The sequence below is a fragment of the Scyliorhinus canicula genome, chromosome 1, assembly GCF_902713615.1.
Source record: "Scyliorhinus canicula chromosome 1, sScyCan1.1, whole genome shotgun sequence".
NCBI lineage: Eukaryota > Metazoa > Chordata > Chondrichthyes > Carcharhiniformes > Scyliorhinidae > Scyliorhinus > Scyliorhinus canicula.
In genome coordinates, this window is record NC_052146.1 from 153,257,818 (window position 1) to 153,271,355 (window position 13,538).

A 13,538-nucleotide genomic window follows, 5' to 3' on the forward strand; every position below is an offset into this window, starting at 1 on the left:
TCCTGCAGCTCAAAGATGTGCAGGCTAGGTGATTGACCACACTAAATTGTCCCTTAGTGTCTAATAGGTTAGGATGTAAGTGGTCGTGAGTGTGGAAAGTGCCATCAAGAAACCTCAGGAGTTCCTACAATGCATCTTGTTGATGGTACACACTGCAGCTACTGTTCGTCGGTGGTGGAGAGAGTAAATGTTTATGGGAGGGAAGGCAATTAAGCGGGCTGTTTTGTCCTGGATGGTATCAACCTTCTTGAATCTTATTGAAACTGCACACATCCAAGTAGAAACTGCACTCATCCAGGTATGGGCAGAATATTCCATTACACTTCTTTGGGAAGTCAGGGGTGAATTGCTCGCCACAGGATTCCTAGCCGCTGACCTGTTTTTATAGCCACAGTACTTTCATAGCTAGTCTAGTAGAGTTGATGGTCAATGGTAACCGCAAAGATGTTGATAATGGGGTATTCAGTGATGGTGATGCCATTAAATATCAAGGGGTGATGGCTCGATTCTCTCTTGTTGGAGAAGGTCATTGCCTGGTACGTGTGGAGCAAATGTTAATTGAAACTTGTCCTGGTCTTGTCGCATTTGGACATGGATTGCTTCAGTGTCTGAGGAGTCATGAACGGTGCTGAACATTGTATAGTCTTCATCAAATACCTCCACTTTTATCCTTATGATAGAAGGAAGATCTTCGAAGAAGCAGCTGAAAATGGTTGGGCTTAGGACACTACCATGAAGAATTCCTGCAGTGATATCCTGGAGCTATGATGACTGACCACGAACAACCTCAACCATCTTCTTTTGTGCCCATTGACTCCAGTTTAGTTAGGGTTCCTTGATGCCAGGCTCAGTCGAATGCAGCCTTGATATCAAGAGCATTCACTCTCGCCTGACCTTGGCAGTTCAACTTTTTTGTTTATTTGTGAACCAAAGCTGTAATGAAGTCAGGAGCTGAGTGACCCTGGCAGAGCCCAAACTGAGTGTCAGTGAACAAGTTATTGCGAAGCAGATTCCGCTTGATTGCACTGTTGACGACCCCTTCTATCACTTTACTGCTGATCCAGAGTAGATTGATAGTACGGTATTTGGCTGGGTTGGATATGTCCTGCATTTTCTATACGAGACATACCTGGGAAATTTTCCACATTGCCAGGAGGATGTCAATGTTAAAGCTGTACTCGAACAGATTGGCTAGGGACACAGCAAGTTCTGGAGAACAGCTCTTCAGTACCATTTTCAAAATATTGTCGGAGTCCATGGCCTGTGCAGTATCTAATGTCTTCAGTCATTTTGTGATATCCAGAAATGTGCAGGTTTGGTGGATTGGCATGCTATACTTTCCCCTTAGCATCCAAAGATGTACAGGTTAGGTGGGGTCACAGGGATAGGGTAGGGGAATAGGCCTAGGTAGAGTGCTCTTTCAGAGGGTCAGTGAAGACACGATGGGCCGAATGGCCTCCCTCTGTACTGTAAGGATTGTATGGTTCTATATCATAGATGGATAATCGACTGGGCGCTTCTGGATGAGGATTGCAGAAAATGCCATAGCCTTATCTTTTGTACTGATGTGCTGGGTTCCTCCATCATTGAGGATAAGAATACTTGTGGAGCATCCTCCTGCAGTGAGTCGTTTAATTGTCCACCACATTGTCTGGTTGTGGCAGGACAGCGAAGCTTAGATCTGGGGCTCGAATCTCCGCTGTCGAGATTCTCTGTTGCGCCCGCAGAGCACCCACCCCCGGGGACTTCCCGACGGCGTGGGGCTGCCCACAATTAGAAAGCCCATTGGCCGGCTGGCGAGATGGAGAATCCTGCTGCCGGGGGGGGTGGGGGTGTGTGGGGGGGGGGGGGGAGCACCGCGGGACGGAGAATCCAGCCACTGGTCTGTTGTTTGTGGGATAGCTCATCTCTATCACTTGCTGTTTATGTTGTTTGGCATGCAACTAGTCCTGTGTTGTAGCTTCAGCAGGTTGACACCTTGTTTTTAGTTATGCCCGGTGCTGCTCCTGGCATGCCCTCCTGCACTCTTCATTGAACCAGGACTGATTCCCCAGCTCAGTGGTAATGGTAGAGTGGGGGATATGCTGGGCCATGAGGTTACAGACTGTGGTTTAATAAAATTCTGCTGCTGCTGATGGCCTACAGCGCCTCACGGATGTTCAGTGTTGAGTTGCTAGATCCGTTCAAAGTCTATCCCATTTAGCACGGTGATAGTGCTACACCACACGGTGGAAGATATCCTCAGTGTGAAGATTGGACTGTTCGGTGGTCACTCCTGATACCGTCATGGACAAATGCATCTGTGGCAGACAGGTAGGCGAAGATTAAATCAAGTATATGTTTCCCTCTTGTTAGTTCCCTCATTACCTGCCACAAACCTAATCTAGCAGCTATGTTCTTTTGGCCCTGGCCATGGTTGTACTACTGAGCCACTATAGGTGATGAACATTGATGTCCCCCACTCAAAGAACATTCTGCACCCTTGCCACCCTCGGTGCTGCCCCCAAGCCGTGTTCAATATTGAGGAATACTGATTCGTCAGCTGAGGTGTGGGAAATGGGGGTGGAGTGCAGCATGTGCCACTCAGCAGGAAGTTTCCTGCCCATGTTTGACCTGATACCCGTGTTGATGTTGAGGACTCCCGACTGTAGACCACTGTGCCGCCACATCTGCCGGTGGAACAGGACATTACCAGGGATTCTGATGGTGACATTTATTGTCTGTGAGGTATGATTCTGTGAGTATGGATATGTCAGGCTGCTGCTTGACTAGTGCGCCAGATGGATTTCCCACTTTTGACACAAGTCCCCAGATGTTAGTACGGGGGAGGGACTTTAACAGGTTTGATATGGCTGGGTTTGCCATTGTCATTCCCAGTGCTTTGATCAAAGTCAGATTTCATTCTGGTTGGATACAACCGAATGACTCGCTCGGCCATTTCAGAAGGCATTTAAGTGTCAAACATATATATATTTTTTAAAATTGATTTTTACGGCATGTGCGCTTCACTGGCTAGGTCAACATTTGTTGCCCATCCCTAACTGCCCTTGAGAAGGTGGTGATGAGCTGCTTTCTTGGACTGCTGCAGCCCGTGTTGTATAGGTACAACCACTGTGCTCTTAGGAAGGGAGTTCCAGGATTTTGACCCAGCGACAGTCAAGGAACGGGTGATATATTTGCAAGTCAGGAACGTGAGTGACTTGGAGGCCCAGTGGTGGTGTTCCAATGTATCTGCTGCCCTTGTCCTTCTAAATGGTAGTGGTGGCATGGGTTTCACCCCCACAATCCAAAGATGTGCAGGTTGGGTGGATTGGCCATGCTAAATTGACTCGTAATTGGAAAAAAATTATTGGGTACTCGCAACTTATTAAAAAAAAGAAACAAAAAATGTCAGTGGTCATGGGTTTGGAAGGTCCTGTCTAAGGTGCATTGGTAAGTCCATGTAGTGTATCTTGTAGATGGTGCACACTGCTACTACTGTGCATCGGTAGTGGAGAGAGTGAATGTTTGTGGAAGGGGTGCCAATCAAGTGTACTGCTTTATACTGGATGGGGTTGAGCTTCTTGAGTGTTGTTGGAGCTGCGCTCATCCAGGCAAGTGGGAATATTCTGCCACACTCCTGGCTTGTGCCTTGTCGATGATGGGTAGGTTTTGGGAGTCAGGAGGTGAGTTACTTGCCACAGGATTCCTAGCCTCTGACCTGCTCTTATAGCCTCAGTATTTATATAGCTCATCCAGTACATTTTCTGGTCAATGGTAATGCATAGTGGGGGATTCAGTGATGGTAATGCTATTGAATGTCAAGGGGCAATGATTTGATTCTCTCTTATTGGAGATGGTCATTGCCTGCAACTTGTGTGGCGCAAATGTTACTTGCCACTTGTCAGCCCAAGCCTGTATATTGTCCAGGTCTTGCTGCATTTGCACATGCACTGCTTCAGTGTCTGAGGAGTCACAAATGGGGATGAACATTGTACAAACATTCCCACTTCTGATCTTAAGTTGGAAGGAAGGCCATTGATGGTTGGGCCTCGGATACTACCCTGCAGAACTCGAGCACTATGATAACTGACCTCCAACAACCGCAGCCATCTTCCTTTGTGATAGGAATGACCCCAACAAATGGAGAGTTCCCCTAACTTCCATTGAATTCAGTTTTCTGAGGGCTCGTTGATGCCATACTTGATCAAATTATGCCTTGATGTCAAGGGCAGACACTTTCAACTCACCTCTGGAGTTCTGCTCTTTTGTCCATTTTTGAACCAAAGCTGTAATGAGGTCAGGAGCTGAGTGACCCTGGTAGAACACAAACTGAGCATCAGTGAGCGGGTGGTTGCTAAGTAAGTGCACTTGATAGCACTGTTGATGACTCCTTCTGTCACTTTACTGATGATTGAGAGTTGACTGATATGCGGTAATTGCCAGGTTGGATTGTCCTACATTTTGTGCATAGGACATACCTGGACAAGTTTTCACGTTGCTGGATAGATACCAGTGTTGTAATTGTACTGGAAGAACTTGGCGAGGGCACGGCACGTTCGGAAGCACAAGTCTTCAGTAGTATTGCTGTAATATTGTCAGGGACAATAACCATTGCAGTGTCCAGTGACTTCAGCCTTGATATCACGTGGGGTGAGTCCAATTGGCTGAAAACTGATATCTGTGATGCTGGGGACCTCTGGAGACAAACGGGGCTGAAGATTGTTGCAAAAAGACCTTGTCTTTTGCACATATGTGCTGGGCTCCTCCATTATTAAGGATGGGGATATTTGTGGAGCCTCCTCCTCCAGTGAGTTGTTTAATTGTCCACCAACATTCACGGCTGGATGTGGCAGGACTGCACAGCTTAGATCTGATGTGTTCGTTGTGGGATCACTTAGATCTATCACTTGCTGCTTATGTTGTTTGGCATGCAATTAATCCCGCGTGCTGGCTTCACCAGGTTGACAACTCAATTTTCGGTGTGCCAGGCGCTGCTCCTGGCATGTTTTCCTCCGCTCTTTGTTGAACCACGGTTGATCCCCTGGCTTGGTGGGAATGGTAGAGTGGGGGATATGCTGGGCCATGAGGTTGCAGATAGTGGCCGAGTACAATTCTGCTGCGGCTGATGGTCCAGCATCTCATGGATTCCCAGTCTTGAGTTGCTAGATCAGTTCTGAATCTATCCCATTTTACACGATGCTAGTACCACACAGCACGATAAACGGTATGTTCAATGTGAAGACGGGGCTTTGTCTTCACACCGACTGTGCGGTGGTCGCTCCTACTGATACTGTCCCTGATACTACCAGGGACAAATATATCTGTGGCAGGCAGGTTGATGAGCATGAAGTGGAATATGTTTTACTCTCTTGTTGGTTCCCTCCCCACCTGTCGCATACCCAGTCTAGCAGTTATGTCCTTCAGGGATTTACCAGCTTGGTTAGTAGTGGTGCCACTGAGCCACTTTTGGTGATGGACATTGAAGTCCCCCACCCAGGGCACATTCTGTGCCCTTGCCACCCATGGATGGTATGTGGTAATCAGCAGATTTTGTTGCCTATGTTTGACCTGAAGTCATGAGACTTCATGGCGTCCAGAGTCGACGTTAAGGACTCTCAGGAAAATTCCTTCCTGACTGTATACCAGTGTGCTGTCATCTCTGATGTGTATGCCCTGCTGGTGGGACAGGACATACCCAGGAATGGTGATCGTGCTGTCTGGGACGTTATCTGTAAGGTATTGAAGGCTTCTACAGGTATGATTCCATAAGTATGATTATGTTAGGCTGATGCTTGACCAGTCTGTGAGACAGCTCTCCCAATCTTGGCACAATCCACAGATGTTAATAAGGAGGATTCTGCAGGGTCGATAGGGCTGGTTTTGCTAATGCCGTTTCCAATGCCTAGGTCGATGCTGGGTGCTCCATCCGGTTTCTTTCCTTTTAGACATTGTAGTGATTTTGATACAACTGAGTGGCTTTTTCAGAAGCCATTTAAGAGTGAACTGGAGTCACATGTAGGTTAGACCAGGTGTGGACTGCAGACCTCCTTCCCTAAAGGACATTATGGTGGGTCTGAAGCCCTTAGTGAACAATCGGCAATGGTTTTGTTTATTTCAGGTTTAATTTCTTTGAATTCAAATTTCACCATCTGCCATGGCAGGATTCGAACCCCCCGTCCCGAGATCATTACTCTGGGTCTCTGGTTTACTATACCACTTCGTCTTGGGGAGGTGGAACAGCAACATATATATCGACATCTATTTCTTACATTCTAGTTTTTCACTCTTTGCTCCTCTCCTCCTAACTCTTTCCACTTGTTTCACAGGTCCCTCCAGCCTTGCCCAAGTCACTGTTGATTGTACAGAGCTCCGCTATTGACTGTCAGTGGCCGATTTGACCAGAGAGGTGGCACATCTTCATTTGACATTCCTGCAGGTGCATTTCCTGCATTGATCACTGGGCATTAATTAGGAGCGCGAATCCTGGGTGATTTTTCCTGCCAGTTCTCAGGCGAGCATTTATCCCTCAACCACCAGACAAGTGCATGAATTGGTCTTGGCCCTTTGTGGGAGTGCATTGTGTGCGCCTGCAAACAACATGTCACTGCACTCAAAAGAAAAATAAACTGGCCATGAAACACTTTGGCATAATCAAAGAACATGATTGCTGCTATACAGGTGGGAGACTTTTCCATTTGAAAAAAATTGATCTGTGTAGCTCAGAATTAAACCACGTGCTGCACTCACCCAGTGGTGCCTGAGGGGCAGACAGACTTATACTTGTAAGTCAGCATTATATTATACAGAAAGAGCTACATTTCAGTGACTTACCATGAATCATGGATGTTACAATTTTACTCTAAATTACAATTGCAGTAATACTGAAATAAATATGCACCATAAAGGCTGTTAGCCTGACTGCAATAATCAAACAATCATTTTGTAAGCAGGGATATGGGACTTAAGCGCCTCTGCGCTGAGTGGAGACCACTGCTGTCAAAATTACATAAATGAATGTTAATTCCTTCTTATATGGGTAATAAAATCACAATAAACTGACTACATCAAACTTTACCACAGGTTCTTCGAGCTATTTGATTTGATTTACCCCATTTGAGATTGTTATCCTGTCAGTACAATGTTGGATAATGAAGATTGACTTCAACAAGAAAAAGTTTTGATTTCCATGTTCAGGCTATAGGATGTAGCAGCAGAAGTAGGTCATTTGGCCCTTCATGTCTGATATGTGTGTGTGTGTGTGTGTGTGTGGTCCCCCCCCCCCCCCCCCCCCACACACACACACAAGAGTGCACACATGTGTTTTTTAATGTATGGGGGGGATGGGGTTATGTGTGTGTGCAGATGTGTGTGTGTATGGATGTGTGGCCGCTGCCAGTACTACATCCACCTGAGGTCAAGGATAGCCTTGGCCTGAGGCACAAGTGAGTGAGAGAGGGAGAAGGATCACAGGTGAGGCGGGGATTTGGCAATATCGCGATCCCAGCTGATGTTCAGCCTGGACAAGTCAGATCCCAGAATGAAACCTGGCATGATAGATCCTGGGCTGGATTCACCATTGTCGGGATTCTCCATTGCGCCGGCAGCGTATCCATGCCCGGCAATTTCCCAACGGCGTGGGGCTACCCTCAAAGGGAAACCCCACTGACTGGCTGGCGGGACGGAGAATCCCGCTGCCGTTGGGGACGCGCCACACCAGAAAGCTGGTGCGGTGAGACGGAGAATCCCACCCCCTAATTTTGTTTAGATTAGCGGAAGAAAGTTACTGAACAAATGCACAGGAAACTGCTGTCAAACGTTTAACAAAAATAATAAAACATTTATTCAACAAGAAAAATTAACTATATTACACCGGACAAAATGGTTGGAAAGATCTCAGTACAAGCACAAGAAAATGATTCAAGCATTCAAGGTGCCTTCACCCCAGCAGTATCTTTACAAACACATACAAATTCATAAAAATAAAACATTTTATCATGTCTAATATTCAGGGTAAGTGTGCATGACACAACTGGTGAACTGTGGTCTGGCGCACCACAATCAAAATTAAATGACAGATGCGACCAAAGCAGATTCTAGGGATTCCTCAACAACCCACCCAGATGTTGATCACACCATGAGACAAACGGTTTCGCTAAACCTCTCTCACCGAAACTCTGGACGTGATTCAGCCAAAAAATTTCAAAGTGTCATTTTGTGTGAGTTTGGCGGGGTGCTTAATATCGGCCGCATTGGCGAGATTATAGCCTGTATTCATCCTCACTAAGTTTGAAAAATGGACACCACATGAATCTCGCCATGTTTGGCTTCCTTGCCATCTTATTCGCCTGAGGTGCGCCTCAGCTGCTCGCCGCTAACAAGGGGAGGTGCTCTTAAACGCTTCCACAGCACTCAGTTCCAGTCAAGACATGAGGATGGCAGCACAGAGATCTGCTCTTCGCTTTGCAGATGGCAATGTGGCCAGGTTCCTCGAGCCTGTGGATGAAAGGCAGGGCACCCCATTTCCCCAAGGGGGTTGGAGAACCAGCAGCAGGATGAGCAATGCTGTCTGAGAGGCAGGAGCAGCAGCTGCAGTGAGTGCGGGCAGCATGACCAGGAGGACTGCCGTCCAATGTCAGAATAAGACATATTACCTCGAACAAGCTGCCAGGGTAAGTTGCCACCTCTCCTGGCATCAGTTCCACAATTTCCCAAACCCCCACCCCCAAACCGCTTGTTGACACCTTGCACCCCCGGCATCCCATCTTCAGGCTTGTTCCTCACAACCCCCTGGCACCCATCAGCACAACCCCTTCATGTCTAGGTGCAATGCCCACTCATGCCTCCTGCCATAGACCCCTCTGACACATCAAGTGTGTGACTCCCTCTCTCTTCATTCCCACAGCAAAAAATAGTCCATAATTCAAGGGAAAGGGCAAAGACGGGTGGGTGGGATGTCAGCGATCCGAGTACTCACCCCCTATGAGGAGCGGGCCCTAGAGATCGCAGGGTTGCCTGAGGAGAGAGCAGTGGCTGACAGCGAGGTCAGCCTGCACCAGAGAAGTGAGGATTCACTGCCCCTTCATCCAGATGACCTGTCTCAAGTGAGTTGTTGATGTCCACAAAATTAGCCTTCCCTTTCTTTGACCATATGTCCATTGTGTTTCTGGATCATCATCTGATGAGACCATGCCATCTGGATTTGTGCCCCCCATTTCCACCCAAGAGAACACCTCAGAGGAGAGCTCCGAGTAGAACACCGGCAATACATCACAGCTATCACCCACACCTTCCATCAGCGCAGACACATACCTCAGTGGATAACATTAGTAGACAGGCTTCGGAGGCACAGTCTGGCGAGCACCACATAGCTTCTGATGCACATCAGGAGGAGACAGGGAAATGGTAGTTGGAGGTCTGCTGGGCCCCAGGACTCAGCTGGGCCCCAGCCAGATATTGAGGAATGGGTGTCAGTGACATTCCAGTGATTGTAAGGCTGATTGGAAGAGTCACAAAGCCTTCAGGCACAGGAGATGGTGCTGGCAATGCGTGGAACGAAGGCCGCAGTAGAGGGGTGATGTCCAAGGCATGGCTCAGTCTGTAATGACCATAGCTGAGGGCCATGACATCATGCCCCATTCGATGAGAGACATGTCCCAGATGCAGGTGGAGATTGTGGGGCACTCCAGAGTGTGGCCGAGTCACTGAGGTCCATCGTTGAGGGCATCAGCACCATCGCAGACAATGGAAAGCCTTCAGGATTGGGGGGGAGGGGGAGGGGGAGGGGGGGGGGGGAGGAGTTGTTGGGTTACGGGTATAGGGTGGTTTTGAGTAGGGTGATCATTGCTCGGCACAACATTGAGGGCCGAAGGGCCTGTTCTGTGCTGTACTGTTCTATGTTCTATGTTCTACATGTGAAGTCCCTGTCACTTTAATCTTCACAGTGGGCCTGCCCCAGCCCCCACCCCCTCTTCACCTACTCACCCCCCCAGGTCCAAGATCGAAAGCCCCTGATGCAGATGCCATGATGACAGTGGATGTGAGCTGATGGACATAGCCTGTTCTTTAGAGAACTTGGAGGTGATGAGGGCCTCCCTAGTCCTCCTGGCGGGTCGGACCCTCATCGTAGCTGGGCCTCCATCCTCCGGCTCCTCGTCAGGCTCATCCTGACTCCTCCTAACCTGCCTCCTCAGATGAAGCTGCACGTCCCTCCGCCTCCTTCTCCAACATGTTGCCTGCTGCTGTGCTAGATTGTGGAGGGAACAGCAGACCAGCACAAAGTGGGAGACACTCTGTGGATGTACTGTAGAGCCTCACCAGAACGGTACAGGCATCAGGATTGCATTTCCAGCAACCCAATGCACCGCTCAATGACAGCATGAGTAGGCAACGTGGGCCTCATTTTAACAGGCTTCTGCAGCAGAGTCATCCCCCTAGCGGGTATCCCTTTTCCCCACAAGCTAACCAACCAACCTGCAGTGGCTCCTCAAACACACCAGGGATCTCAGAGTGCCCAGGATGGAGCTGACATGCATGCTTCCATGTCCAATCCTTTATTGGCCATCCCTAATTGTCCTTGAGGGGACAATAAAGAGTCAACCACATTGCTATCGGTCTGGAGTCACATCGTAGGCCAGACCAGATAAGGACGGCAGTTTTTGTTCCCAAAAGGACGTTCGTGGACAAGCTGGGATATTTTTACAACAATCGACAATGGTTTCCTGGCCATTATTAGACTTTTAATTCCAGAATTGTATATTGAATTCAAATTTCACCATCTGCCATGGGTCCCCAGAGCATTACTCTGGGTCTCTATATTACGCATGTAGTGACAATACCACTATGCCACCACCTCTCCATTAGTGCCACTCTTGCCTCTGAATCAGAAGTTCTGGGTTCAGAACTGGGCTCAATGGAGGGGTAGCTGGACTGAGCTGGACTGAGCTGCAGAAGCCTCTTGAGTCTGGCGCTGCCAGCCCTGAAGGCTCCCCATTGCCTGCAACTTCAGGATTTGAGCACAAAACTAGGCTCTGATTCCAGTGCAGAATAAATAAAAAGGTGAGGCGAGAGTGGCTGCATTTGACTTCAAGACAGCAATTGATCGAGTGTGGCATTTAAGAGCCCTCGCAAAATTGGAGTCAATGGGAACTGGAGGAAAACTGCCCACTGGTTGAATTCATAGTTAACATAAAGTAGGATGACTGTTGTTGTTGGAGGCCAATTATCTGAGTCCCAGGACAGCACTGCAGGATTTCCTCAGTGTCCTGTCCTAGGCCCGACCAACATCAGCCCTCCACCGTGACATTACATTGATGATTGCACATGCTCAGCATCACTCGCGGTTCCTCATGATACTGAAGCAGTCCATGTCAAAATGCAGCAAGACTTGGACAGCATTTAGGTTTGGGCTGATAAATAACAAGTGCCATTTGCGCCACACAAGTACCAGGAAATCACTATCTCCAACAAGAGGGAATCTAACCATGTCGTCTTGACATTCAATGGCATTTACCGTTACTCAATCCCCCACTATCAACATCCGTAGCAGTTACAATGGACCAGAAAATGAACTAGAGCAGCCATATAAATACTGTGGATACAAGAGAAGATCAGAGGCTCGGAATTCTGGAAAGAGTAACTCACCTCCTGACTCCCCAAAGCCTGTCCACCATCTACAAGGCACAAGCCAAGATTGTGATGGAATACTCTTCACTTGCCTGGACAAGTACAGCTCCAAAAACACGCAAGAAACTTGACACCATCCAGGACAAAGCAGCACGCTTGTCTGGCATCCCACCCAGCCTCTTCATCAGTCACTTCCTTCGTCACTGAGGCACAGTGGTAACAAAAGAAAATACACAATGTTCCCTTCAACAGCACCTTCCAAATCCACAAACTCTACCACCTGGAAAGACATGGCCAACAGATACATGGAAACACTCTGAACTTGCAAATCCCCTCCAAGCTGCACACCATCCTGACTTGGAATTATATTGCCGTTCTTTCACTGTCACTGGGTCAAAAACCTGGAATTCCCACCCTAACGTCACTGTGGGTGCGCCTACACCACATGGAGGGCAGCGGTTCAAAGTAAAAGCTAATCACCACCTTGTCAAGGGCAGTTAGGGATGGGGAATCAATGCTGGCCTAGCAAGGCCCAAACTCAGTGATAGTAATTTGAAAACGCCGACATTTTGTAGCAACTTTCATGCTCTTGGGATATCCCAAAGCATGTTTCAGCCAATGAAATACGTTTGAATTGTAGGAACAATTCTAAAGTAGGAAATGCACACAGCAAAGTTTGGTCGTTTTTTTCAGTGACAGTAGTTGGGGGATAAACAGTAACCAGGTCAACGGGCAGACTCCGGAGCTCTTTCTGTGCGTCATTGATGTCCAACTGATCGAACAGATGGGACTTCATTCTAAGATCGTATTTCAAAGAAGATTCCGATAAATATAACGGCCATCTCCTGAACGAGAAGCTCACTGAATTTAATAAAATACAAACTACATTGGGACAAATTTTCAAAGAAGTCAAATCTATCTGAAAGAATACTGAAATTGATGTAAAGTGTACAAAAGATATAAATTTATTTTACAGATATGAAAACTTGATGTCCCTTGCGCTGGTAACATTTATGGATCCCATTAAGCTGTAAGTCTAGCTGGTTTTAAATGTAAGAATCGCTAAATGAGGAAAGACAAAGGTCCATCTAGCTCGCCTTCTACCATCTTAGTAGACAGATTTAAAAAATTTTTTAGAGTATCCAATTATTTTTTTCCAATTAAGGGACAATTTAGCGTGGCCAATCCACCTACACTGCACATAGATACATAGAAGATAGGAGCAGGAGGAGACCTTTTGGCCCTTCGAGCCTGCTCCGCCATTAATCACAATCATGACTGATCATCCAACTCAATAGCCTAATCCTGCTTTCTCCCCATAGCCTTTGATCACATTCACCCCAAGTGCTATATCTAGCTGCCTCTTGAATATATTCAATGTTTTAACATCAACTACTTCCTGTGGTAATGAATTCCACAGGCTCACCACACTTTGCTGAAGAAATGTCTCCTCATCTCTGTCCGAAATGGTTTACCCTGTATCCTCAGACTGTGACCCCTGGTTCAGGACACACCCACCATCAGGAACATCCTCCCTGCATCTCCCCTGTCTAGCCCTGTTAGAATTTCATAAGTCTCCATGAGATCCCCCCTCATTCTTCTGAACTCCAGCGAGAACAATCCCAACCTAGCTAATCTCTCCTCATATGACATACCCATCCCTGGAATCTATCTGGTAAACCTTTGCTGCACTCCCTCGAGAGCAAGATTATCCTTCCTCAGAAAAGGAGACCAAAACTGCACACAATATTCCGGGTGCGGCCTCACCAAGGCCCTGTATAATTGCACAACACATCCCTGCTCCTCTACTCAAAACCTCTCACAACGAAGGCCAACATAGCATTAGCCTTTTTTATCGCCTGCTGCACCTCAATCTATCACGGCCAACTCATGCCTCATATCTTCATAGTATCCTTTATTAAGATTCAGCACCT

General features: G+C 47.5%; 1 protein-coding gene across 3 annotated transcripts in view; it reads right to left on the bottom strand.

The window, feature by feature from the left end:
• Positions 1–13,538, bottom strand: part of LOC119968642 (ephrin type-A receptor 7-like) — a 768,833-nt gene that overhangs the window by 173,146 nt on the left and 582,149 nt on the right. The window lies entirely within an intron of this gene.